Below are 25,060 nucleotides of genomic sequence, written 5' to 3'. Positions count from 1 at the left end.
ATATATAACCCTATATCTGACTCTTTTAGTTTTAGGACTTACAAACAACCGTTATGTGAACAAAACTATAATACTCTCTTTAGCAACTTCGTTGGGAGAGTATAAAAGGTACAACTATAAAGTGTGGTCAAATATGCACAACACTTGAAAATTTTGAGTCGTAAGCTTTGCGTGGCCACGAGTGCATATTGCTTTTTAATAAGAGTTTGCTGATGGTTTGGTACATTTTAGACAACTTAAATTTTTGCTAATTGTGAGAGCATATAGTATTCGGTTGCGTCCGAAATTTAATCTCTTTTACTTGTTTTCTTTGAGTTTGTTTGCATTTTTTATTTTGCTCAAAACAAAACCATTCTGTCTCCTAGTTAATTAAGCGCTAATTATTTGCTGTTCAGATTAATTTTGTTGTTGTTTATCGTCAAGGTTGTTAATTGGCATTTCAATTATTTGAGCGCATTACTACTGTCCCTTCAATAAAGGTAGCGTTGAATGCGATAGTCTGTCTTTGCTGCTGCATCTAGTGAGAGGTAATTTGTGCGCGCGTGGCTCTCTCATGCGTAGCTCTTTTACGTTGAGTATTGTTTCAATTTAACGCTGATTTTTTTTAACGACTAAAATTTTACTTTTTTTTTCCGTACGGTTTTTTTTAATAATATATTTATATTAGCCATAAGAACTAAAAACAACAAAAATGTAATCGGTCTGTCTGTATTCTCTGCCCACTTATTCTATTTTTGTTTGACTACAAAGCAACCATTCCTGTTAAACTAGTGCGCTTTCCAATAAAGTTATAAATACGTCATATATTTATATAATATATGTATATGAATGAGTGTGGTGCCACGAGTCACTCCAAGTTAGCGCAAGTCACCTGCCGTCTAGAGTTCTCTAAAAGTCTGTGCACTTCGTTTTATGCATATTTTTTTTACTACATTTCCTCTAACTCCTTCTCCCTTCATTCGTCATTTTACCAATTCGGCTTTCGCTTTTCAAAACTGCTGACGCGAAAATGCCTTATCACTCTAACAAGAAGAAACACTTTGCAAAGTGGTTGGCGGGACGTAGACACAGCTTTGACTTGCAATCCTCTAATCAAAAAAATCTGCAAATTGAATGTAGGGAAATTTACTACGGAAAAGCTCTTTTTTCGTTCAAAATTTTTTTGCGCAAATATTTGTTCTTTTGCATCAGCTAGAAATGTGTTGCTTTCTTTGCTTTTGTTGTAGTAGCGCAGAGTTGTGTCTGCAGTTTAAATAACACATTAACTCTTTAAAAATTTCTTACTAACATATAAACAGTATATCCTACATATAATTAATCAAGGCATTAAAATTCCTTTGACAGCAGGAGTACAGCATAACTTGCGGCGCTGTGCCGTGGCAAATGTTATGAAACATACTTTGTTACTTGGGTGTCAAGGTCACGCGCGGTTTTGTTACAAAAAAGAGCGACTGTCGACACAGATTCCCAGCTGACATGTAATTTTGATTAAAAAGAGTAGAAAAATCAACTCAACAGACAGTGCGCAAAAACTTTTGCTCTCACCTTTGCCTAACCCCAGGCTCATTGCCCATTTAAAAGTAAATAATACATACAGTAATAAATGTATACATCTACTTTCGTCGCACATTATATTTCTAATTAAAAAATTTTCATGCTGGCATTTCGAAAGAATTTCTATGAATTTGAGTTGCAATAGGAGAGCTACACAGCGTGATCGAAATAATAAAACATGGCTGGGTGTAACAACTTTCACAACGCCAAGCATAGTTTTAGAATAATTCTATTAGCTCATTGTTACGAATGTAAAAGATAAACAAATTCACACGAATGTATAATTCAACGATTAAATAGGATTTATAAGTGAACTGTTTTTTATCGGTATGGCAACGAATTTTATATTTGAGTTAGGGTGTTAGGACTGAAGGTTCGAAAAACCGTACAAACAGTAACAGAGGGAGTAAAATCTAGAGAACTGGCTGAACTTGGCCACTCTCCAAGTATTTTGGACAGCAAAGTCCCCGAGAATTTTAGTGCACAAACATATAGTTTTGTTCATGTTGTAACATAGCGCCTAATTTTGTTGAAGCCCACATTTATATCCAATTCGCATGACTGTTTGGCTTCGTTTGCAAAAATAGATATCAAAGATGGTCTCGAAACAACTGACGACCTTGACGGTCTTGAATGAGTTATCTTGTTCACAAATACGAAAAGTATGATTCCTAATCCACCACCAACGAGAAATGACTTCGACGATTCGCAAGTGATACGGTTGTATAATCATTTTGGTGTAAATCAATTCTCAATTTGAAAATATTAACCGTTAATACTTTACTGATTTGAAGTTTTCAAAACAATTCGAACCAATTCAACTTGCCGCAGTCTTTATTGTTTAAATGAAAGGTACTTAAGTGACTCCTCACAGTTTCTAAACAAATATTTATGATTTATTTATTAAATTAATATTCTGAATTCGTACATAAAAATTTCTCAACTGCCACTTATTACAGAATATTTTGTATAATATATATATATATATATATTTCCCATATACTTAAGTATTTACTCAATTCCAACCAACATTATTTTCTCAACACAATTCAAGAGTACATACATAAACTGCATTCACATTAGTCTGGTGGCTCTTCAAAAATCAAATAAAGCAGGATTGCTTTTTCACATTGTTAAGCGATACCGTTTTTTTAAGAAAAAAAAACACAAACATGAGATTAGGAATTTTTAGTTTGACAAGCATTCTTAAGAACAACACTGTTCAATGGCTTGTAATCTTGATACAACAAACAATTGAGTAAAATAATTGTGTTTTTAAAATATGAAAATCGAAAAGTACGCACTTAAAACCGACGAAATTCCTTAATTTCACTTTTGTTTGCCTTTCCAGTGCAAACATTGCATCTCAAATGATAACTGCATAAGTGAGACACGCTCTCTAAAGCAAATGAAAGGACCACCGTGCTATTGTGGGGCGAAAAGTAACAGAGTGAAGAAAATAACCCTGATCAAAATATTATTTACGCAAAAAATAAAAACAACTAATAGATATATCCAAATATAACGCATATCTATTATATAAATACATATGTAGGTGACAAGAAGTAAGACAACCAGACGGAGATACACTTAAGGGGCGCACCTAGTGTGACAGCGTAAAAAAAGGAATTTTTTGGGATAAAAAAAAAAGAACTAGTCAATCAACCGTTTTAAACGTACTGGAGGGTCATCGTATGGAGAACTATATAGAGAACATGCAGAAAAAAAATTGATAGCGATCGGATCATTTGTCTCCGAATAATCACTCCAACAAATTCGAAAAATGCTGTTTCGAGAAAAACGCGTTTAAAGTTAAAGTGATTGCTATCTAACTGCCGAGCGGCTACTCTTTTAAATGGCTGTAACTCAAAAACTGTTTGAGATATCGATTTGTTGCAATACAAAAATCTTTCAATTATAAATTAAATACAAATTTTTTACATGGAATTTAAGAGGAATTTATTTTAATTTTCTATGTTATTCAATTTCTACATACCGACAGTCAGCCTCATATTTTTAAAGAGAGTAGCATTTCTGAACGAGCGGTTTAAGTGTGTGTTAGTTGGTTATTCTTGATTTATCGAATTTAACAATTTAATTTTTTCACCATTTTTCCAAAAATATTTGGCTAAAATTGAAGGGTTGAAGTTTCGTTGTGTTGCCATGATCGATAAGATTGCATACTACGGTAGATCAAAACAAAAACTAAGGAAAAATCCACCTAACTTTCTTCTATTTTTTTCTTATTTTCAGATAGCGAAACTCATATGTCGCTTCCAACTACTTGAAAAAATATTTCGTTTCGTAGGTTTGGTATTTTTAATGAACTCCAAAATGGTCTCTTACGATTTTTAGTAAGGTTAGACTTTTTGAAATTTTCACGATTGAAATTTGACTATTTTAAGGCAAAATTAATACCCTGGTTTTGACAGATCACGCATGCGTCGTTTGAAGCTGTCATATTATTTTTTATATTCACTGTTGTTTGTCATTTCGTTAAGAAAGGATATATATAGGAACAACGTTTGAAAATATTTCAACTTTATTTCGAAAATAGTTCTGCAAAGAATGTGTTTCACGCGCTTTGCCCAACTTATGGTGAACATAGTCCGCCAACTGATCGTACTATTCGCAACACCATCACCCATCTTGGGACCCAGCGTTCATTATTGGATGATATTCGACCGAATACACCACGTCAAGTACACAGTGAGTGTGTCGATGAAGCCAAAATGCAGCTTGTGCAAGAACTGAAGGCACTCGGCATTCCCAATCGAAATCGCTCCGCTCTACGTGGTCTTAAAAACTTGTTAGAAGATCTGACATTTTGTGGCCAAATTCTGTTCAGCGATCAGTCCCACTTCTAACTCAATGGGCATGTAAGCAAGAAAAATTGCCGTATTTTGGCCGAAGAACAACCTGAAGAGATTCAAGAGCTGCCATTTCATCCAGAGAAAGCAACGGTTGAGTGTGGTATGTCAGCCGTGGAATCATCGGCTGTAGTTGAAGCTCGTGATCTCCGCAACATTTGGTTTCAACAAGACGGGGCCACTTCCCACACATCGCATCAATTGGCCACAAAGATTACTGTTTGCCACATCGTTAGGACTTTTCCTGTAGGGGTATGTAAAAATCTAAATTGAATGTGGTCAATTCCGCTTCGATTCAAGCCTTTGAGGAAAAAATCACGTGTGTTATTCGGCAGTTACCAGTCGAAATGTTAGAATAAGTCATCAAAAATTGAACACAATGGATATACTATCTGAGACGTAGCCGCGATCAACATTTGAAAGAGATAAACTTCAAACAATAAATGCCGAATAATGTTTTTTCGAATGAGAATACACATTTTCTATTAGATTTCAAGTTTCTGTGTATTTTCCTTAAAAATGTAGGAAACTTCGAAAAGGATCACCCTTTATCATTCAAATTATTCGCATAAAGAACTGAGTCGACTTTGCCATGTCTGTCTGATTTTGTCACGTCATTACCTTGCAAAATAGCAATTAATTTGTTGGAACCGCCGATATTAGAAGAATATAGCATATAGCTGCCAGATAAATTGAATGATCAAAAGTATGGTCTTGTATAGCCAGGATATCTTCACAAAATTTGCCATGGATTATTCCTTTAGGCAATGACCACTATAGCGGCCAACTTTTTTGTAAAAATTTTTATAAATTAATTAAATTATTTTAATTATTAAAATTCAATAAATAATTTGAAATTTAGGTGGAAGCTGATCCATGAATTGTAATTCGTTTTATTCCTATAGCGGTGAAGGCGACTTGAAAGTTAGTTCGTTATTACACGAAGCAACTTTTGTTGCGGCAACTCTTGGTTTATAGGCGAGGGGGTGATGAGGTGAGGAGAATCGCACCGAGTTTTCAGTGTTCTGCAACTCGCTTTGTGTTCTTATTCGTAACAGTCCGCTGCGACGTTTTTCTGCATTCCTGTTCTTTCTTTCGTAGTACATAGTTGCATTTGCGTATATTATTTCGAAATTAATATTTGGAATATATTTAAAAAACTTAATTTCATCTTTTAGTACGTAATTTGTAAATATGTATACAAATATACATAATATAATATAAATATTTTAGAAAATGGAGTATGACGAAAAAATCGAATTAATTAAAGATATTGTGAAATGTATGGAGGAAGCCATACAAATTGATTCAGACGATAGTGAAGATCTGTTATATAAATTTTGTTTTAATTTTGAATTATAAATAAAGTGTATTTCTTAATTGACAGAGCTGATTAATATATGCGATAGAGGGGCCCAAATACCTATAAGGAAAAAGAAACGACAATGGGTTAAAGTAAAGTGAAAGAGAATGAGAAAAAAACTCGAACAGAGTTGCGCAACAGAAGTTGCTCGTGTGAAGGTAATGGGCAACAGCAAAAGAGAATCGCGCGAGAATCAGCAACAAAAGTTGCTTCGTGTAATAGCCGACTTACCACCATTAACTCATACACATATGAATACACATATACTATATAGCTAGCTATTAACCCATAAACAAACATTTTGTAACTTTTTCGGATACAATTTAATAGATGCATGACAATTTCAAAACAATCGGCATTTAACCTTACACATTTGTAAGCAGATAATTTATGTATGTATACCCACACATATGTATGTATATTTACGCTTAAATTTATGAATTCACACGGATATTATATCCTGACATAGCATATGTGCGTCAGCATGTGCAAATGGAAAATTAAACAAATGAAGTGGAAATGTAACGTCAGTACGGATGATTTGTCCCAGGCGCGCACATTTTTCAGCTGACTTCGTTCGACACGAGGACATTGCCACAGACGCCGACAGCAGCCTAAGATGTTATGCGTGTATATGTGTGTGTTTGTTTCTTTCACGACTTTTACTACTCTTAGCATTTCATATACAAAAGTATGTTTGTGTATCTTTCGATTTTTTATTATTTTAAGGAAATATGATATGTCTTGCGCTATATAGTGTCTGTTGTTAAGGAGTTTAAGCGTGTGTTTACTACTTATGTCGTTATGTATGCAATATTTATTTGGTTTTCCGTTTCAAGTATACATACAACATAAATATGTGTATACTATATAGTATATACACACGTACCGTTGACAGCATCACAGAACCAATCAAAACAAACATGTAAATCAATACGCATTGGCTCTTGCCACACAAGACGACGACTAAGTTGAAGATTACGCTGACGCGGATAACCAACAAATATTGGAGCAGAGATCAATTTGGCAAAATTTGCATTTAAAAAGTTTTACATAAATATATACAGCTAATTTAATTATTGAATTATGAAAACTGATATGATGAGCTGATATGACATATCAACAGCGAACAGAATACTTTAATAAAGGAGTTTTGCATATAGAGCCATTGGTTCCTTAAATATTTCTGGTGACCATTTTAGCCTAAGCTTCTTGAAATTTCTTGTTTTCATTAAAGGCGTGTTATAAATAATAAAGTATATTTCTATAAAAGCTGGGCGGTGAATCGCATTTGAAATGAGTTCAAAGTAGAGAGCGAGAAAAAATGTTCGCCAGAAGTAGTAATATGATATGTACGACGTTAGGTTAGTCTAGAATGCTTAAAAAACGTCTATCATAATAAGATTATTAAGGCAGTAATCAGAAAGAATCGAAATTCCAAATCAGGCTTTGTTAAACATGGATTTGAGTCTGTGAAAAAATTGTTTATTAATATACGACTACGATCAAAGAGTAAGGAGAAGTGAATATCATGGTATGATGTACTATGAACTACTTTCGGCGAATATATATGAATATTATTTGGGCCCAAGGCAGAATACCAACTGCAGAACATCCCATTTTAACATTCTCTGAGTTTAGTATTGGCGCTATAGCAATTATTAAATTAAATGCTCTCACTTATCCGTAAGTGTTGTCTACTCTATAGCCCGTCGGAGTTTGGACTTTTGCAAATATCTTCCACTTCAGTGAATCCCAAAAAGTTTTACCCCGGATTTCTTGAATTATTTTCTCAAATTTCAGACTATTTCATTAAGGCTCGTTAACTCTTTTACCTCTCATGTGTGCATGTTCTATCAAATTCAACCGAAGTGTTGAAATTTACTGATATTTAGTTTGTTGAACAGGTTGAAGAAGTTTCAATAATTTCACGCAAAATCTGTTACTGTGAGGATATCCTAAAGTATCTATTGAAAAGTATTGATATGATTACTTAGGTTAGTATAATAATAAAGTATACTGAAAACACTAACTTGGCTAAAATTATAAGTAGAGCCGTTTCCAAGCGAAAAATTAGACCTGCCCAAAGAGCTCTGACAGCCCCTTAACTTCACTTCTTATGACGATTTGTTAATTGACTAAATTAAGAGCTAAAGTGAAACGCTTACATCTCTAACAGATTTGTGAAAACAACGTTTTGTCGAATTAAGAAAGCTACGAATGCCAACAAACATATGTATGTATACATATTTTTTAAAGGATATACTATATTAGCTATATTGGTACACACATTTAATTTGCGTTATTTCACCTTTTGTTATTGTGATTACAAGTTGAATCTGCAGCCATTTATGCTCTATGTTTATTTGACATCATAAGCAACCTTTAAATGTGGGTCACCACGCTTGACAAACAATCAAATATATATGTACTTTATAAGTAATGCATAGAAGGTTATAAGCAACATGCATCCTAGGAAAAAAGGAGAACGACAACTGGGAAGAGAGCGTTATGCTTCGGGAAAAAATATGCGCTGACCAACATTAGCGGTGAAATAATTTTTCAAATAAAAACACACACAAACTCGTACATGTATTTTCTTTACCATATTCATACATATATACATACGTGCCCGAGCACTCTCGTGGGGTTAGTACACACTTACTTTCATATATAAATATATGTATGTACACTTGTTTGCTTGCAACATTGTCAAGCAGGCGAGCAAACGACCCAATTTGTCACTTTGACAGAGTGATGACTGTCATTGGTGCGTTGTCGGTTGGTGCTCGATCGCTGCGCTGCCAAGTTGCGGAGCTGTCACTGTTGGCGGCGACAATAACTGTGGTTATTGCGGTCGATTGCTGCCAAGCCAAGAACCCACAACAATAACTACAACAATTGAAAATTGTGGCAAAAAGAAAAGAGCGGTTAGCAAACGTTGCCAATGACAAAGGAACACTGCTGACACTGGCGGCAGCTTTTGCCTCAGTCGCGTCATGACCGCGACCCCGACGTCATGCAACATTGTTGGCTTATCAATTGTGGGTTGCGTTGGAGCAAATTGATAAAGGACTGAGAAATATAAAAAACAGTTATACAAAGGAACAAATACATGCATATGTATGTGTGTAGAAAGGAAAACATTGTGCCGCCAGCTATCGGTGAAAATGTAAACAAACACACACACACACACCCACACGCCACAGTAACTTAGGATGCAGCAACGCACTGGTCGGATGAGAACTAGTTTGCAGTATAGAAAGAACGATTGGGATATGCTTATATTTGTGATAATTTTCTGAATGTTAAAAATAGAGCGTCCTTTCTTTAGTTAGCTCGGCGTGCCAGTATTCTTCAATAAATAAATACTTTCTATTTAATAATTGATTTTGGAGCACCGTTTTTGACAGATATTTGATTTTCGGTCCTTCACAATAGAAAACTGTAATAACCTTGTCGAAAATCTGTCAATAATCGTCGTGCATTATAACGTAAATGAAACCGCAGGGATGCTGATGTATATTAGTTGCAATATAACTAGTTATAGTAGATTTCACTATGGGATATATGCACGTTTAACAAACAAAAAGACAGTCAAAAACATCAGCAATACAAACAACGGTTCACTTACAATATTGAATAGTGTCTGCTGCTGACAAACAAGAGAGAGAACGAATCCAAAATAGCTACAGAAAAAAGCCAATTTATTTATGCGTCTGTCGGCAAATGCCCGCCCCGCCCAACTCTCCCGCCAACATGGCCAATATCTCGCTCATGCAACCGTTGTGGTGCTTTCACTTTTGGATTTTAGTGCTTTGTGATGGGGCGTTTTGAAATTGTCCAATTGTCGCGCAATCTTAGATGATTACAATAAAAAATAAAATTTATTTTTTCGGCTTGCATAAAACAAATATTTTCTGGGAAGCCTCACATAATTAATATACAATTATTTATTTTATTGTTTATTTTATTCAAAGTTGTGCTTTTGAAAGGGAATCCTGTACGGATTTCTGTCAACACTTTGGATGCTGTCTGTAATACCAATATATTGATATACTAACTTATGTATATTGGCCGTCGGACTGAAAAAAATCGCTTGCGTGTTTTACTCATGAATTTAATGCCCTTGGATCCATGTTACCATCCATGTGCTGGGGATAGTTGAGTCTTTGTAATTTAGAAGAGGGCACAATATACCTAAGATCGTGGAGCATTCCTCATCTATCTATTTAACATTACTCGTGAATTGTGCGCACTTATGATACTGTGTTGACATTACTTAGTTTACTTGTAATGTGCAATTCTATTTGTAATTTTAAGACACCCTTGGCTGGATGTGCTGGAGCAAAATCTTGCTGAAAGATCTTATATTCCCAGAAAGTACTGATCTGATTAACCCTGTAGGTGAGGCGCGACACGTGCGACACGCGCGACAAAAGCAAACGCCAATAACTTTTTTTATCGACTTACTTTGTTTTTATTTGGCAGGTCATTGTTTAAGTTTTAATTGAATACTTGGAAAACCGAGAAAAAAGTTTGTATGTTGCAGCAGTACCATGCTTTGCAGTCCATAGTCGCGATACAAATATTCGTGTTCAAGAAACAAAAGCGGCTTTTGCATTCGTGAAGAGTTTCGACTCGCAACTTGGAGCTAGCAACCTCCGTACAAAATTCAAACAATAAGTTGAGTAAACCCTCTATATTTGAATATTGGCCTGGAATTTTGGATAAATTTCCCATTTAGGTCTGATGAGGCCAATTTTGATCTGGACGGAAATGTAAACAAGTAAAACTGCACTGTATATGGAGTGAATCAAATCCGTAAATAATCCAAGAGACGGAATTTCACCCAAAACGAGTCAATGTGAGGTGCGCAGTTTTATAAAGGTGTATTTTAGGGCCGTATTTCTTTGAAGAAAACGCTGTTAGAATAACTGTCAATAAGTACCCGGCCAACAAGGTCACCGAACCTGACCGCGCTAGAATTCTCATGTTGTTATGTCAAACAAAACGGGTAAAAAAAACAAACCCAGAAATCTGACTGAAATAAAATAGTACATTCGAGAACTGATTCAATCCCTATTTCTACCCTTTAGGCCGCATGGAGAGCATGTACAGTCCATAATTTTTAAAAATAAATAATTAGGGTATATAAAATAAAATAAATATTGTTATAAAAAGTTATTACGGTTTGATTTTTAGTACGATTTTTGCGTCAACCTGCACTTTACCATGCCTTCTAAAACTACATACTGGTCACTTTTGCCTAATTTTTAACCCACTTTTCATGGAAGTGCAGAGTTGAAAAGACTTTACAGAAGTTCCTCCACCAAACCATGTACTTCATGAAACAAAATGTTTTTCGAGAACTGCCAAACTTTCTCTAACAATGGTAGCAGTATAATCAGACGACACATACTTTCAGCTTAGAACCCTTCCAAACTTCACCTGAACTGCTTATATGTTTTCTGCGATTTACTAGCGCCAAGATTTGAAAACGTTCTTGGATTTTAAAAGCTGACGCTACTAGAAATTAATTATATCTATATATAAACTTCAAAATGCGCGAGTTGTTCAAGAGAAGTGCAATCGACAGACATCCGAGTGAACTTCGCACTATGAAGCCGCTCTAAGGCGTGAAAAAACGCAACACTCGGCGGGCAAGGTTAGGGCGTCTGTATTTTGGATTGCGCATGGAAAAATTTTTACTGACTACCTTGAAAAGCAAGGACCATCAACAGCGACAATTATATAGCATTTTTTGGATCATTTGATGAGAAAGAAAGTGCTTTTTCACCAGGACAGTGCACTAAGTCACAAGTCAGTGAAATCATTGAATGTGTATATTAGATCCCTCCCCAGCGACTATTTCCTATTCTCAAATCTCTAAAGAATGGGCGCTGGGAAGAAATTTTCGTCTATTGAAGAGGTGATCGCCGAAGCAGGCACATAATTTGAACAAATCGCACAACAAAAATGGTATAGAAAAATTGGAAGGTCGCTATAATCAGTGTATCACAATAGAAGTGAACCAGCTGAATAAATAAAAAAAAAAAAAATATAAAAAAACAATTTGTGTTTTTCTCTGGTAAGCGTTGAAATTTTCAATTGACCTGTTATGAAAAGATTTGTATGCCAAAGTACATTTGGAAGCTTCACGCTCCCTGCAGATTACTACGACTTTACCATAATTTTTGAATTTGCTTCACTCAAAATTCACTTGAGGTATGTAGTTACATGCACAAAAGTTTCAACATCGAAACTACTTCAGCAATTAAGCGGTTTTCTTACATCTTTCACCCGACATTTTTCAATATTTTTGAACATTTCTACTATGTACTATATTGAAGTTATGCGCATATAGTCACTGAGCCTGTTCACACTCCAATCGTAAAATGTTAGAGAGAAATTGAAAGCGTTTTGTAGTTTTAAAAGGATTTTTGTGTCTCATTCAAAGTGCATATGTAGTGAACTGCAGAAAACACACATACATACATATGTTTTCATATGACTAATATACACAGATGCACAACTTTACATGCAATAGAAATTTTATACAAGCGAGAGAAAAGTAAACACTAAGTGAAGCAGTTAAAGCGTATGCAACAACTACAAATCGGCAAAGCGCTGGCTGATATTTTGTTGGAATCGTAAAGAAAATAGTGAAAGGTAGAGGACAATTTATTTTTGGCTGGTCGCTTGGCTGTAGATGCTGCCACCCCAAAAGTGTGCACAAGTGAAAGCACATGTGTGGATGTGTGCTGATGCATATATAAACATATGTATGTGTGCTTATGAACAGGTGTTTCTATTAAATCTATAGCAGATTTATACACATATACAAACAAACATTTCTGCAGGTGCCACACGATGTTTCGGTGTTTTTATGGTTACTTAAGTGTTCACAATATTTTCGTGGTGAATTAGGACATTTCACCGACACTCACACACACACCGTAAAGTTAAATACTCAGCGCTCACTGTCAATGCTGTCAATGGCATTACCTTGCCGTTGGGTTTGACCAAATCGTTTGCTCACCAGGATTTTTCACTTTAAACCGAGTGCGCTCATCAACCACTGTACTACAGACATACATGCATACACACATGTGAGAGTGCTTTTACCGACTGGATAGTAGAATATTTACACAAAAACCTTCCACACGAATGGCCAAACAAATAAAGGTTCTTCGCCACAAATTGAACACAAAATCAATGTAAAAAAGACAAAAATAATGAAATAAGGGTAAATAGAATTGTGGGCCTCTTGCAGGGCTGGATCTGGCATAAAGATTGAAATTTTCGAATTAGTCTAATTGTAAATAAATATGAATGCAAGTGTCAATAAATTGAAGTAAATATGTGCGCTTGAATATTTGGAATGGAAAATAAAACAAAAAATAAGTAAGGAAGTGTTGAATTCGGCTATAACCGAACATTTTAAACTCGCGCAATGTGAAATTTAGGAAAACGTACAAAGTGAAAAATATTTAGGATAAGGTTAGTGGAAAATCCGAGTATTTGGTATATGGGGCTTATAGGAAGTGTCGCGTTGACCTAATTTTTTTTAGACAAGAGGATGCACTGTTATTAGAGGGAGATTATTTTCGAATTTTATTCAGATTTATTACAATTCAATTTACGATCAACCGGAAGTTTAAAAATATTACTTTATGCTGGAAGACTTGAACGATTTGTTCTATATTTGTTATAATATATATTTTGTCATCACAAAATTATTATACTCTAACGATAAGTTCGGTGAAAATCAGCCATAAGTTATAGTTCGGTTTTAAAAATTCTTGGATGTAAGATGAACACGAGCGCTATTTGTGCACAGTTTTATTTTGATAACTTCATTGACGTTTGAGGAAATATATCAGATGCAATTTAAGAAGTTATTATATGATAAGAATATGTCTTGAGCAAGATACCAGAATACTTTGGTTCATCTCTTGTGCACTTGTCCCGCATTGCCAAGACTACGCAATAAGCATTTAGAGTACCCACGGTATGATACACTGGATAAGGTATCGACAGTGAGGCCGTAGAGTCTGCGCCAAGCGCAGGTATCCTAAAGAAGGATTGCTCCTCATGGACCCAAAGAACGAAAAGTGGTCTATGCATGGATCGTTGGTCTACCAGACTAACCTAACTTAACCTAACCCATATGATAAGAAGCCGTGGTTTTCATTCTATTTAGTGTATGATAGCAATATTTGAGTAACCTCTAACACCAAATTGGGCTGAAATTAAACAAACTACTTTTGAAGTAAAGGATTTCATCTAAAGCTGTGCAGTGCAAAGTTCATTATCCAATTTGAACAACCGAACCCACAAAGCCCTTTTCCACAATCTTCGTTGTGAAATTCTATGAAAATGTTTAGTTTTCAACATAACCGTCATAAGGCGAGTATTTTCTGATTTTTCACATTTTCACTGTATTAAAAAAGTGCTAAAAACGCTTGTTCTGAGCAAGTTAGCTCGAAATTGAAATCGTCTCGCCAATGTGATCATTACAACAAAACTATTTTACACTCTATGGCAACATTCTGCGAGAAAATCAAAACTTAAATTCTCTTTTCTTGGCTTCTAAATCCTGTTGGAAATAAAGTCCAGCGCTACCTTTTAGACTTTAGTGGCTAAACGTGATAAGGCTTAAGCTTTAAAAGCATTTAATTCGAGCCGATAATTCATTCATCGACCTTGAAGACCTGAAAGCCTTGAACGATCTCATTATCAGCTAAAAGAATTTCAATTATTTATGAATTTAGTGTCATCATATGAGTAATATACCTGTGATTAAATTGAAAGGAGAATTTTTTAAAAGTTGCCATTACTATTAGTGACATCTATGCTAAATCGTTTTGTGAGGCTTAAAAAGTGAATTCCTCGATTTTTACTATGTCTTAATTTATTGAATAAAGAAGTGAGCTAATCCACCATCTCATACTGCATTGGTTATTCGCGATCGTTTCGCCACATATTCAACTAATATCGTGCCACAACTATCATATTCGCCTGGTTCTGGCTATTCAGCGAATTCACATGACCACTCCGAGGACACCATTTTGACTCTGATGGTCATCACCTCGCAGGAATTTTCCAAGTGCTTTGATGACTGAAAAATTATTAATGCAACAAGAGGGAATTACTTTGGATTTGAGCTTTTGACAGACTTAAAAAAACCTTTTTTTTTTTTTTTTTTGGTTGGTATTGGCTCGAAAGAATTAGTTGTGATAAAAAATCTTTCCTTGAATGAGTAAGTAACGTTTTTTCAGAGGTGAGTGCAAAATTCCTTCATAATTTTTCGGGATATAAAAATTAAATTTTGGGACAAACGCGGTTAAATGCGAAGCGCTGCCTGGCCTAATATCTATCTTTTAGAATATTGCTCGAATAAATTTAAAATATTACGAGAGTATTTTAAATATATAGTACTACTTAATAAGACAAAAGCAAAAACCGAAATTTTTAAATTTTTATAACCCATCTTAACCCTTAACAGATATGAATGTTAGTCCTTACCTCCAGAATTAAAATTTTTACATTGTACAATAACTTGAACACAAAAGTTTTGGTATTTTGACAAAAAGAAAAAAAATATATATTTGTAAAAGAGCAAAAACAAGAAAAAAATTTATATATGTGTAATATCCGACCTTCGTCATTTTCTTTAAAATTCAAAATCTTATTAGAATGGTAATCGAATTAGCTTAGCACATTTTATGATTATTTGTCATTGTTGTTCCTTGTCACAATTGTTTTGGGTTAATTTGTTAAACTACTGATCATTTTAAACCATTTCCAAGATATATAAATAATTATAAGCTTTCATAATACTACACTTGTTTACTGTCTCGTGCCACCCACCCAGATCTAGAGTTAACGCGTAGCATAAATTCGCTATAACGTCAAAATATACCCTTAAATAAAGCAGCATTTTCGCCTAATTGTGGGCGAATGTTTTCGTCAGAGTTCGTCAGCGAAACTTCTCCGTCGTAGACATTCACTACGCAAATATGTGAGACATTAATTTCATTAGGGTGATTTCATGTTGATCTTTTCGCAAGTTTTCGCCGTCTAAATGGCTTCATCAAAATGCAGAAGCAGCCCTTTCCCCTTGGGCCACAACTACTTGCAGCCTCGCTTATTAAGTATTTTCTTCGATTTTTTGTTTTCAATTGTTTTTTTTTTCTCTGTTGACAGAAAAGTTGTTGTCATTTTTGTTGACATTCCCGCCTTACAATCTACATATCTACAAATCTTCGCATTTCCATTCTCTTTGCCAGTGCGTGTCTATGCAGTGCTGGGTAATTTGTTTAATGTTCATAATTAATATGCAGTATAATGTCGCAGCAGAACAAAAACAACAGCAATAATAAACAAAGCAAATTATACTAATAAATACGACGTTTTCGGAATTCATAACTTTCTGAAATGCGAGTGGTGAGTGACACTAGTGTGCGCGCGTGTTTGTGGGAGGCGACAAAAGACGTGCGCCTGTAAACATACTTCGTTGCTGCTGCTGTGGCTCAACTGTGAAAGGAGATGCGGTGGAATTAGTAGAAATAGTGCCGCAAAACAGTTTGTTATGCTCTCGGAATATTATTCGTGGAATTTCAACTGAATGGCTGGCTGACAAGCGAATTTATTATATTCATTTACTTCTTTATGGTTTGTGATTGTTTAGCAGCGCTGCTCAACTATTGACACAGTTACTTACGATGAGGAGGTATAAAGATGTGTATGTGTGTGTGTGGAGTTTCATGAAAAGCGCATTCGCTGAAATAAATAATTTTGTAATTTGGTTTTGTAAATAGCACAGCTTGAAATATCATAGAAAAGTTTTTCATAATTGCAAAACAATTAAAATTAAAGAGAAAATTTGTAAAAGTAAATTCCATGAAATATGCAACTTTTATACCGTCAATAATATTTACGATATCATCTATAAATAATTAGCGACTGAATATTTTGCCTAAACTCGTATATTTATGTGGTAAATGTTGATAGTTTAGCTTTAAGGCCTCATTGAGCAGCGCATGAACTTCATAGTTAGCTCTTTACCTGGTAAGTATTTCGTAAATATGTATATCTCGATAAATAAAAGAGTTTTCCATACAAGGACGTGATGTTGATAATTTGGTTTATGTAGCAGCTGTATGCTCTGGTGATCCGATATCGGGGGTTCCAACAAATCAGATGTTTCTTTGGTAGAAAAGTACCTGTACAAACTATCAGATCGATACCTCAAAAACTGTGTGCCTAGTTAGCATATAAACAGACAAACCGGCAAAATGGGTCTTCTGGGTCTCATAAACATCCTGAGCAACTTAGTATATCCTGTTCAATAAACGAGTACGGTTTTCAAAAGGCTATATGCTACTTATCAAACGCAAGAACGGTAGCAAAGTCTTTTTTGCGTAGTTTTCTATAAAATACTTTAATTGGTTTTAAGTTTGGTTGTACCACTTATCCGCTTACTTTTTCCAAGACAGTCATTATTAGATTGGACGTCAGGACCAAAGGTACCATTCGTTTTTAAACAAAATTTTTATGGACACAATCCAAAAATAAAGAAAAATCCATTGTTTATTGTCAGCGTTGGTAAATATTGTTCAGCCTGTTTGAGGAAATGCTAGATTTATTTTCTTAATTGATTAATTAATTAATCTGCTTATATTTTTCACTTCGTTTTAACTCGTGTGAGAATATATAAAGTCGTTGAAGCCTTCGCACCTGCCGCTATTACCGCTGTTTACAGTTACAAAAGCCTGTTCCGAAGAATCAATTGTACGTTGCTCTCTGTCAAGCGCATAGTGGTATATCTCCTAACGCATACATGTTTCTGTATACCATTTACATTTGTATGTTGCTACCCTGTAGGAAAACTTTAAGCCGCATGACATATTTACAGTTTCTCTTTATTTGTACCAATCATGCACTGCAGTCAAAAAATATTATATAGTCCTCGTAAAATTTTTTTGCGCTTAAATTCAAAGAAAGAAGGAAAATTCGCAGACCAATAAAGCTCATATATGTATCTATATAAAGTATGATCCATTTCGAGGTTTCCCACATTTTTAACGAAAAGCCACAGAAACTCCAAATTTCTTACAAACCACACCAAACTGTTTTTTTTTTTTTTTGTTTTAATGGAATTGCAGCTCTTGAATCTCTTCAGGTTGCTCTTCGTCCCAAATGCGGCAATTCTGCTTGTTTACATACCCCTTGAGCCAGAAATGTGCCTCATCACTGAACAATATTCTTCAGTACTTGCACAAGCTATACTTTGTATGCTCTTAGTTTAAGATCTCGACGTAAAATGCGCCAAATTGTTCGGGCGCAAGAACGTCTATTATGAAATGCCAAACAATACTGAATAAAAACAAGAAACCGAAGCTAATATACCCTTCACAGGTGCATTTATTTTAGTAACAATTTGTTTAGTTTCTATAGAAGCTATATGCTATTGTAATCGAATCTGAAAAATTTTTTGAATATATCTTGTCAGTTTTCCATACCAGCACTAGATTCCGATCGTTCAGTTTGTATAGCAGGCGATCTTCAGCCTTCGTATATTACATTATTATCTTAGAAAATAACCAACTTTTGTGAAGAAATATTACCATCATTTATATGTATTCTTTATATGGTCTTCGACGCTTCCTTTTGGGTGTTACAAACTTCATGACAAATTGAATATACCCTATTCAGGGTATAATAAGAACAGCTTGACACGATTCATGCGTAATCTGTCAAAACAGGCTATTGAAAAAAAGTTCTTCTACTTGGAACACTCGTTATATAAATTATCATTATTATGAGCTGAGCCGATTAAGCCATGACCTTCTGTCTGTATATCCCTCATGTTTAGAGATCGATCTGGAATTTTGAACACATTCTTTTCTCCCCGAGAAACTGCTAATTTGTTGGAGCCGCCGACATCGGTACATTATAGGGTATAGCTCCTATATATACTGAACACTTGGAATGAAGTGCTTTTATGAGGTACTTATTCATTTCAAGGGGCTATCATAAATAGTTTATAAAGTGTCACTATATCATAAATTTGCTCTGCAAACTGACCGAATAAAACTAAATTCTGATGAGGAAACTTTTGTATCTATTAAGGGTATTATGGCTTCAGCGTAACCGAAGTTTTCGGTCTTTTCTTGTTTTTGTATAGAAAAAGTAAGTTCTGAACATTGTCAGGGCCTACTGAAAGGATATTGGTGTGGAGAAAAAATGTTTCAATTAAAGAACACTCCATATACAAGTATGTATTATAAAGGAATGGTTACGCTTGACTGGAAGCACCACTAATCAGCTGGGTGTGTTTAGTTTGTGCTGCTTTATACATTTCTATGAAAAGAAGGCAAGTTTCCATAATTGAATCAACATACATGACAAGTCGGGCTAATATTTTCTTAAGAACGGGACAACTATATTTTCCGATCGGCCACATTTAAATATATGGCTCTCAGCGTACTTTAGCCACGGCTTGTTAGTTCTCATTTTGTTGTTGTTGCTACTATTTAATTTTAAATGGGCGAGCAAACGAATTCGATTTCACTGCGACCATTAGTAACGTTGTTTAGAAACTTTTTACGCTAATACAGAAAAACAGCCAACAGCAAGCAGCGGCAAATAGTTGAAAATTTATCAAAGCACAAAAACAAGAAACAACAACAGCTATGTACCTACCATATATGCAAAACAGTAAGGTAGCACGAAGGAGTGGAATATGCAAGACGAGCGATATCAGCCGAAACTTTCGGTTGTTGGCATTCGGAAATCGAATGGAAAACGGAAATACGCTCAATATGCGTCAATTCGATTGTTTGTGCTGCACTTATGTGCAACAACAAAAGCAACTCAAAAGCTAACTTTAAAACTCTACACACACACACACACACACACACGAATTTCCATTTGAAGGCGTAATAAGAAGAAGAATAAGTTGCTGCGCTAAGAACATTTTGTCATTTAGAAACTTTTCGATGTTTTCGTTGCGTTTTTGGTCGCTTTTTTCGTTTTTTCACAAACAGTTGCGCTCAAATTGCTTTGTCAGTTTGCAAAAGTCGTCCCGACGTTGCCACACTTTTCAATGGCCAAAAGAAAAGTAAATTATTAAATTACTATCCATGCAAAGCGGCCAAAGGGCGTCGGGCAGACAATCCCCGACTTCCTTGCGGTGGCTGGTGTCAGCAAAGTTGACTTTGCCAATCTGTTTTCTGCTGCTCTTCATTTCTCCTGCTGCTTTGTTTGCTTGTTTGCGTTCGTTTTTTGTGCATAACACAATTTGGCAACGTATTGTTGCGGCATAAAAGTCAGAAACTTTTGTGGTTCCACTTGTGTGCAGTTTCAAAGAGAAGCTAATATTTGAATATTTCGGAAATGTGCGACCTTTTTACGTTTTCTCCGTATTTTCAACTTATCTTCTATATTTCATAATGGACCTAATGTGCAGCTGCCATTTGATTTGAAGAATGCAAACGTCAAATTCCTCAACTGTTCGCTTTCGAATAAAAGAGTCTGCATCCTTCCATTGCAAATGAATCTGTATCGAAATTGGACCCTTTAGAGTAACTATAATAATCCGTGCTATATTAGAATTGGAAGAGAAGGTTAACAAGTTATACGGAGCTAAGCTAAGGAGCATCTCTGCATTATTCTGTTAACTTATTTGTTTTTGTAAACATTTTCATTAAATAATTTCTTTAAATTAACCAATATATTGATCGGAACAGTTAATGCAATTGATAGTCTCTGGAGATTACAACTTGCCTATTTGGGAACAAAAGATGATATGGACCTAATTGGGTACAAGTATGAAATAGTTTTTCCATTTATCAGGAATAAAAAATGTAATATGTTTCATATATGTCATGGCTGACGTATGTCTCCAATCATTTATTTATGCTGAACAGCTTTATATGCGTCCTCAGAAGTCGGTGAATGTGTAATCCAACGGCCACGTCTAATGAGGTACCTGTCGGTAGGTATAAAACGTTAGGGGTAGAGATCACCGATTCACAAAACTCAATATAGAAGTCAACAACGGAACGAAGCAGACTTGGATATCAGTCCACCGGCAGGCACAGCGATCCTTTAAACTGTGTCGCCAGCGGCAACGGGAGCAGTTTACATTGGTTATAGTATTACTGCCAAATCAGCTCTAAAACGCATGGATGCCACAGTCTATAAACACTCGCAGAAGAAAAAGAAGGCGCTGAAGCACTTTGCTACTCGTAACGGTTGCAATGGCTCGGATCCATCGTACGTAAATCGCGTTGAGGAGTATATCGCTGAAAAGAGGCAGCGGGCGACTATGACGTGACTTTAGTCCAGAAACCGTGGATGGCATTGGATAACATGGTTGCTGGAATAAAGTCACAAAACCACACAACATACACCTCAAACTGCGATATTGGCTAAGCAAAATCTAGAATACCATATCGCGTTCAGTTTTTCCAGAACAGAGCTAATTTAATGAGGATGAGAGGACGAAATCAATATATCGAATATATTGGGGCAAAGATAAGTTCTGTTTTCTGTTGTGATTTTTTTGTGAATAAAATGGAATAGTTTATTTTATTTACGCCATTCATCTTTGCTCCAACGCTGTAAGACTTTATTCTACCTCAAACTGCCCTTCACTTGTAAATAATTTGAACTTAGAATTAGTTTAAACTTTGCAAGTAGCCAGCAATTAATTAGACGTACACAACTAATTCTTGCAACTGAGATGGTTAGTGCCATAAAGCAAACTATCTCTCAAGTTTGAGCTTCGAGTAATGGCTACAAACACACGCACAACCAAACAACTGCATAGCCACATATCTGCTCTCCCCAGTGGTGGTGCTTTTCAGAGTCGGCAACTTATGATATTGACCTTAATCTAGTTTTCTGTTATGACGTATTTCTTCATAATTCTATTCGCCCGACATTCACTGCGCTGGTGATGTGCGAATCTTGTTGTAGAAGTGTGTAATAATGCTCTTAAAATGTTCAGAAAGCGGAGCGGAAGTTGTATGATGTTCTTTTGCTGCTTCACTGCAAATTGATATTTCTCTCAAAATACTGTATAGTAAATATATATAGTATTTCTAATATTTTTGCATTTGGAGATATATAAAATAGATATACTTATATGTGGGTCAACCGGCATAGATTATCTTGTTACTTTCATGTCATTTGAATCAACTATTCTGATATGCCTTGAGCCTTTCAATGACTACAGTGAACTGCGAAAATACAAGTAAGGACTATACCTATATACAACTACATACATTCACATACATTTATACTTGCCAGAAGCACATATTTGCCCATAGCTGCCATATATAGTACATATGTATGTGCGCCCAGCCATCAGCTTCTAGCACACTGTCTATCGGCTTTGGTCTCGTGGGCAGCATTACTGTAATCATATCCATAATTCCACTTGAAATGCTGGTGATCCCTTCATTTAATCCAATGTCGGCACCAACAAATTCGCATCTGAACTAGCATTTACACCTTGGCAGCCGCCTGAGGTTCCAGCCACAGAGCGTAACTATATCCAATATTAACGGAAAATTTAATTTTCTACCACTGACAGGCAATGTGATAGATTGGAATTTTTAATCAAATGCAGCAGAGTGGACCGAGCGTACGTATGTATGTATGTGGGCAGTGACTTCAGGCGCCCATCTGGTGCTGCAGCTGCTGGCAGTGCTTATCAGCGTAAAGATTGCACTGATTACGTCTAATGCCCCTGATATGTATTTAGGCGCAGGGAGTTGATTTGTGCTACTCACATGAAATTTTCCCATGTGCATGTGTGTGTGTGCACCGGTCAACATATGTATGTATGTGTTTGGACTTGTGAGAGATTTATCGATTTTCTCAATACACGAAAGCAATGGTTTACGAAATCAAGGTCACTAGTAAGCTGTTGGAATTTAAAAAAGCATTAGTTGCGGTGAAGCTCTACATATGCATACATGCATACGTTATTTATGCCATAATTACTCCTATTGAATTTAGACTCCTCTAACATTAATAAAAATATTAAACTAATAAAATGTATCTTCTTTACTTTCAGTTAAATTTTGTCGAAGCATCAGTTACGAATACTTGTAAGTAACCGGATTTAATATTTATGTGCAAGAAACTTTTCTAGCAAACCTTAACTTACAACAATCGAAAATTTTCTTCTTTCGTACACAGATTTTTTTCAGTTCTACATACTTAAGAGAAGAAATTTAAGGAAAAGCTCAACATTTTCACTTAGAAATTAAACGGAAAATAAAATTGTATACAAACCATATTCAATACGTTTACATGTATAGTAAATATATGCCAATAATTAACAATTCCCTCCTGCAACAATTAAAAATAATAGTTCAGTCATTTGCATTCAATAATCGTAATAATATCGCTGTAATCCTTTAATTATATAATAAACCTATGTTTATTCATATTTGACAATAATTAAAAGCATTACGCATTTTATGGCAAAAACTTTCTTTCGCACATATGTATGCTTGTATATAATTAGGAATTGAATTTTTAGTCATAAAAAGTAAATTAAACGAACAGAGGTAATTGAAATTAAATAAACAAAATTCAGGAATAAAACTGAAATATTAACGATAATTACACAAAATTTTATGAATTCAATTAATTTTAACAGTTCGTTAGAAAATAGATGTCAAAGCGCATAGTGTTTGTTGTAAAAATCACTTCGATGATGATAATGGTTTGTAATCGCTTGGAAAAAAAGCACTAACTTCAGCTGCATCGATGCAATAATATTCTTAAAAAAAATTACATTTTTCCTAAAATAATTTTATTTTTATCGTACGATTAGTGGATCTTTGTTTCAAAAAGAGTCTCAGTTTCAGCGATCAGCTCTTCATTCTATCAAAACTTCTTAACAGCGAAAATTTTTTGAAATTTGAGGACACAAAATAGTTGCTGGCAACCAGATATGAGAATACGGTGTAAGCGGATGCAATTTAAAGCCCAATTCATGGGTTTTTGTCATCGCTTTGGTAAAACAGTACTTTCTTCAAATTTGGCCGTTTTCGGTGATTCGCTGTTGATACTTCCTATTTTTTAAGCTAGTCAATAAGAAGTATTCCGTGCGCATCCCAAAAAACAGACGCTATAACCTTGCTAGCTAATTGTTGCGTTTTTCCACGATTGAAGCGGGTTCATCGTGTGCAGTTCACTCGGTTGACTGTCAATTGGACTTTAGAGTAAAATTATAGAGTCAAATTGTATCCATTGCCACATATCGATGCAAAAACTCGAGTTTATTACGCTTCAACTTCTCTAAACACTCTTCCGAATGCTCGTTTCTCTGTTGCCTTTGTCCAGAGTGAGCTCGCGCGGCACCGACTTTGCACACTTTCCGAACTTTTTAGTATTTGCATGGGTAACAATCACTTTTGGGCGTCCACTGCATGCACCGTATTCGGTGCTCATATCACCATGTCTAATCTTAGCATACCAATCGGTGATGGTTGATGTTCCTGGGGCAGCTGTACTTTTTCCCCTCAAAAAGCAAAATTTTATCAACCGCGAAATTCCTTTTAATACGATTTTACCCTATAACAATAGTTTTTTTTACCCAAAATGACTTACAAACAATGATCCGCCACCTGCCAAATTTATACACGCACCTTTTGAAGGGCTAACTAAAAATTTGGTAGATTTTACATTATATTAGCGCTTTTTATGTGGCTGGCCGGTAACTTCTCAATTCATCTCTGATTCTGGCATTTCAAACACATCCATTATAGCACTATATTTGAACGTATTCCCCAATATATTCTTTTCTTTCATTTATATGAGGTCTCTATTATTTTAAGCATTGCTGTTAAATTTGGATTACGATTAGTAATCAATTAGATTAAATTTGAAAAGGAATGGTATTGATTACATAATTCTTTTTTTAACAATTCCTGATTATTAATTAATTATGATTAAAAATAATCCAAAAATAATTAAGGTTAGTTAGGATTACGAGAAAATAATCAAAAATAATCAAAAGTAATCGGCTACTTTCAAGGATTATTTTTGATTAATTTCGATTATTTTTAAAAAAATTTGAAAGCTCATCATTTAATACTACTTACATTTCGTTTTGAAAAATTTGCATTGAAAACATTTTGAGCAAATAAAACAAAATTAGATAGGTTTTGTATACAAAATGAAGGTGTAATCACTTCAATAACAAGACAACCAATAACATTTTTGTACTTCCTAAATC

At 35.0% G+C, this 25,060-nt stretch overlaps 1 protein-coding gene across 1 annotated transcript in view; it reads left to right on the top strand.

Annotated features, from left to right (window-relative positions):
- LOC108969388 (insulin-like growth factor-binding protein complex acid labile subunit) overlaps window positions 1-25,060 on the top strand; it is a 197,135-nt gene that overhangs the window by 17,293 nt on the left and 154,782 nt on the right. Inside the window, exon 2 of the mRNA XM_018934068.1 lies at window positions 22,886-22,919. The gene's annotated coding sequence lies outside the window, so the exon portion shown is untranslated. The remainder of the gene's footprint in view (window positions 1-22,885; window positions 22,920-25,060) is intronic.

The sequence above is a fragment of the Bactrocera latifrons genome, unplaced genomic scaffold (genome assembly GCF_001853355.1).
Source record: "Bactrocera latifrons isolate USDA-ARS-PBARC rearing strain unplaced genomic scaffold, ASM185335v1 scaffold_25, whole genome shotgun sequence".
Classification (NCBI taxonomy): Eukaryota; Metazoa; Arthropoda; class Insecta; order Diptera; family Tephritidae; genus Bactrocera; species Bactrocera latifrons.
This window is presented reverse-complemented; position numbering and strand designations above follow the sequence as displayed.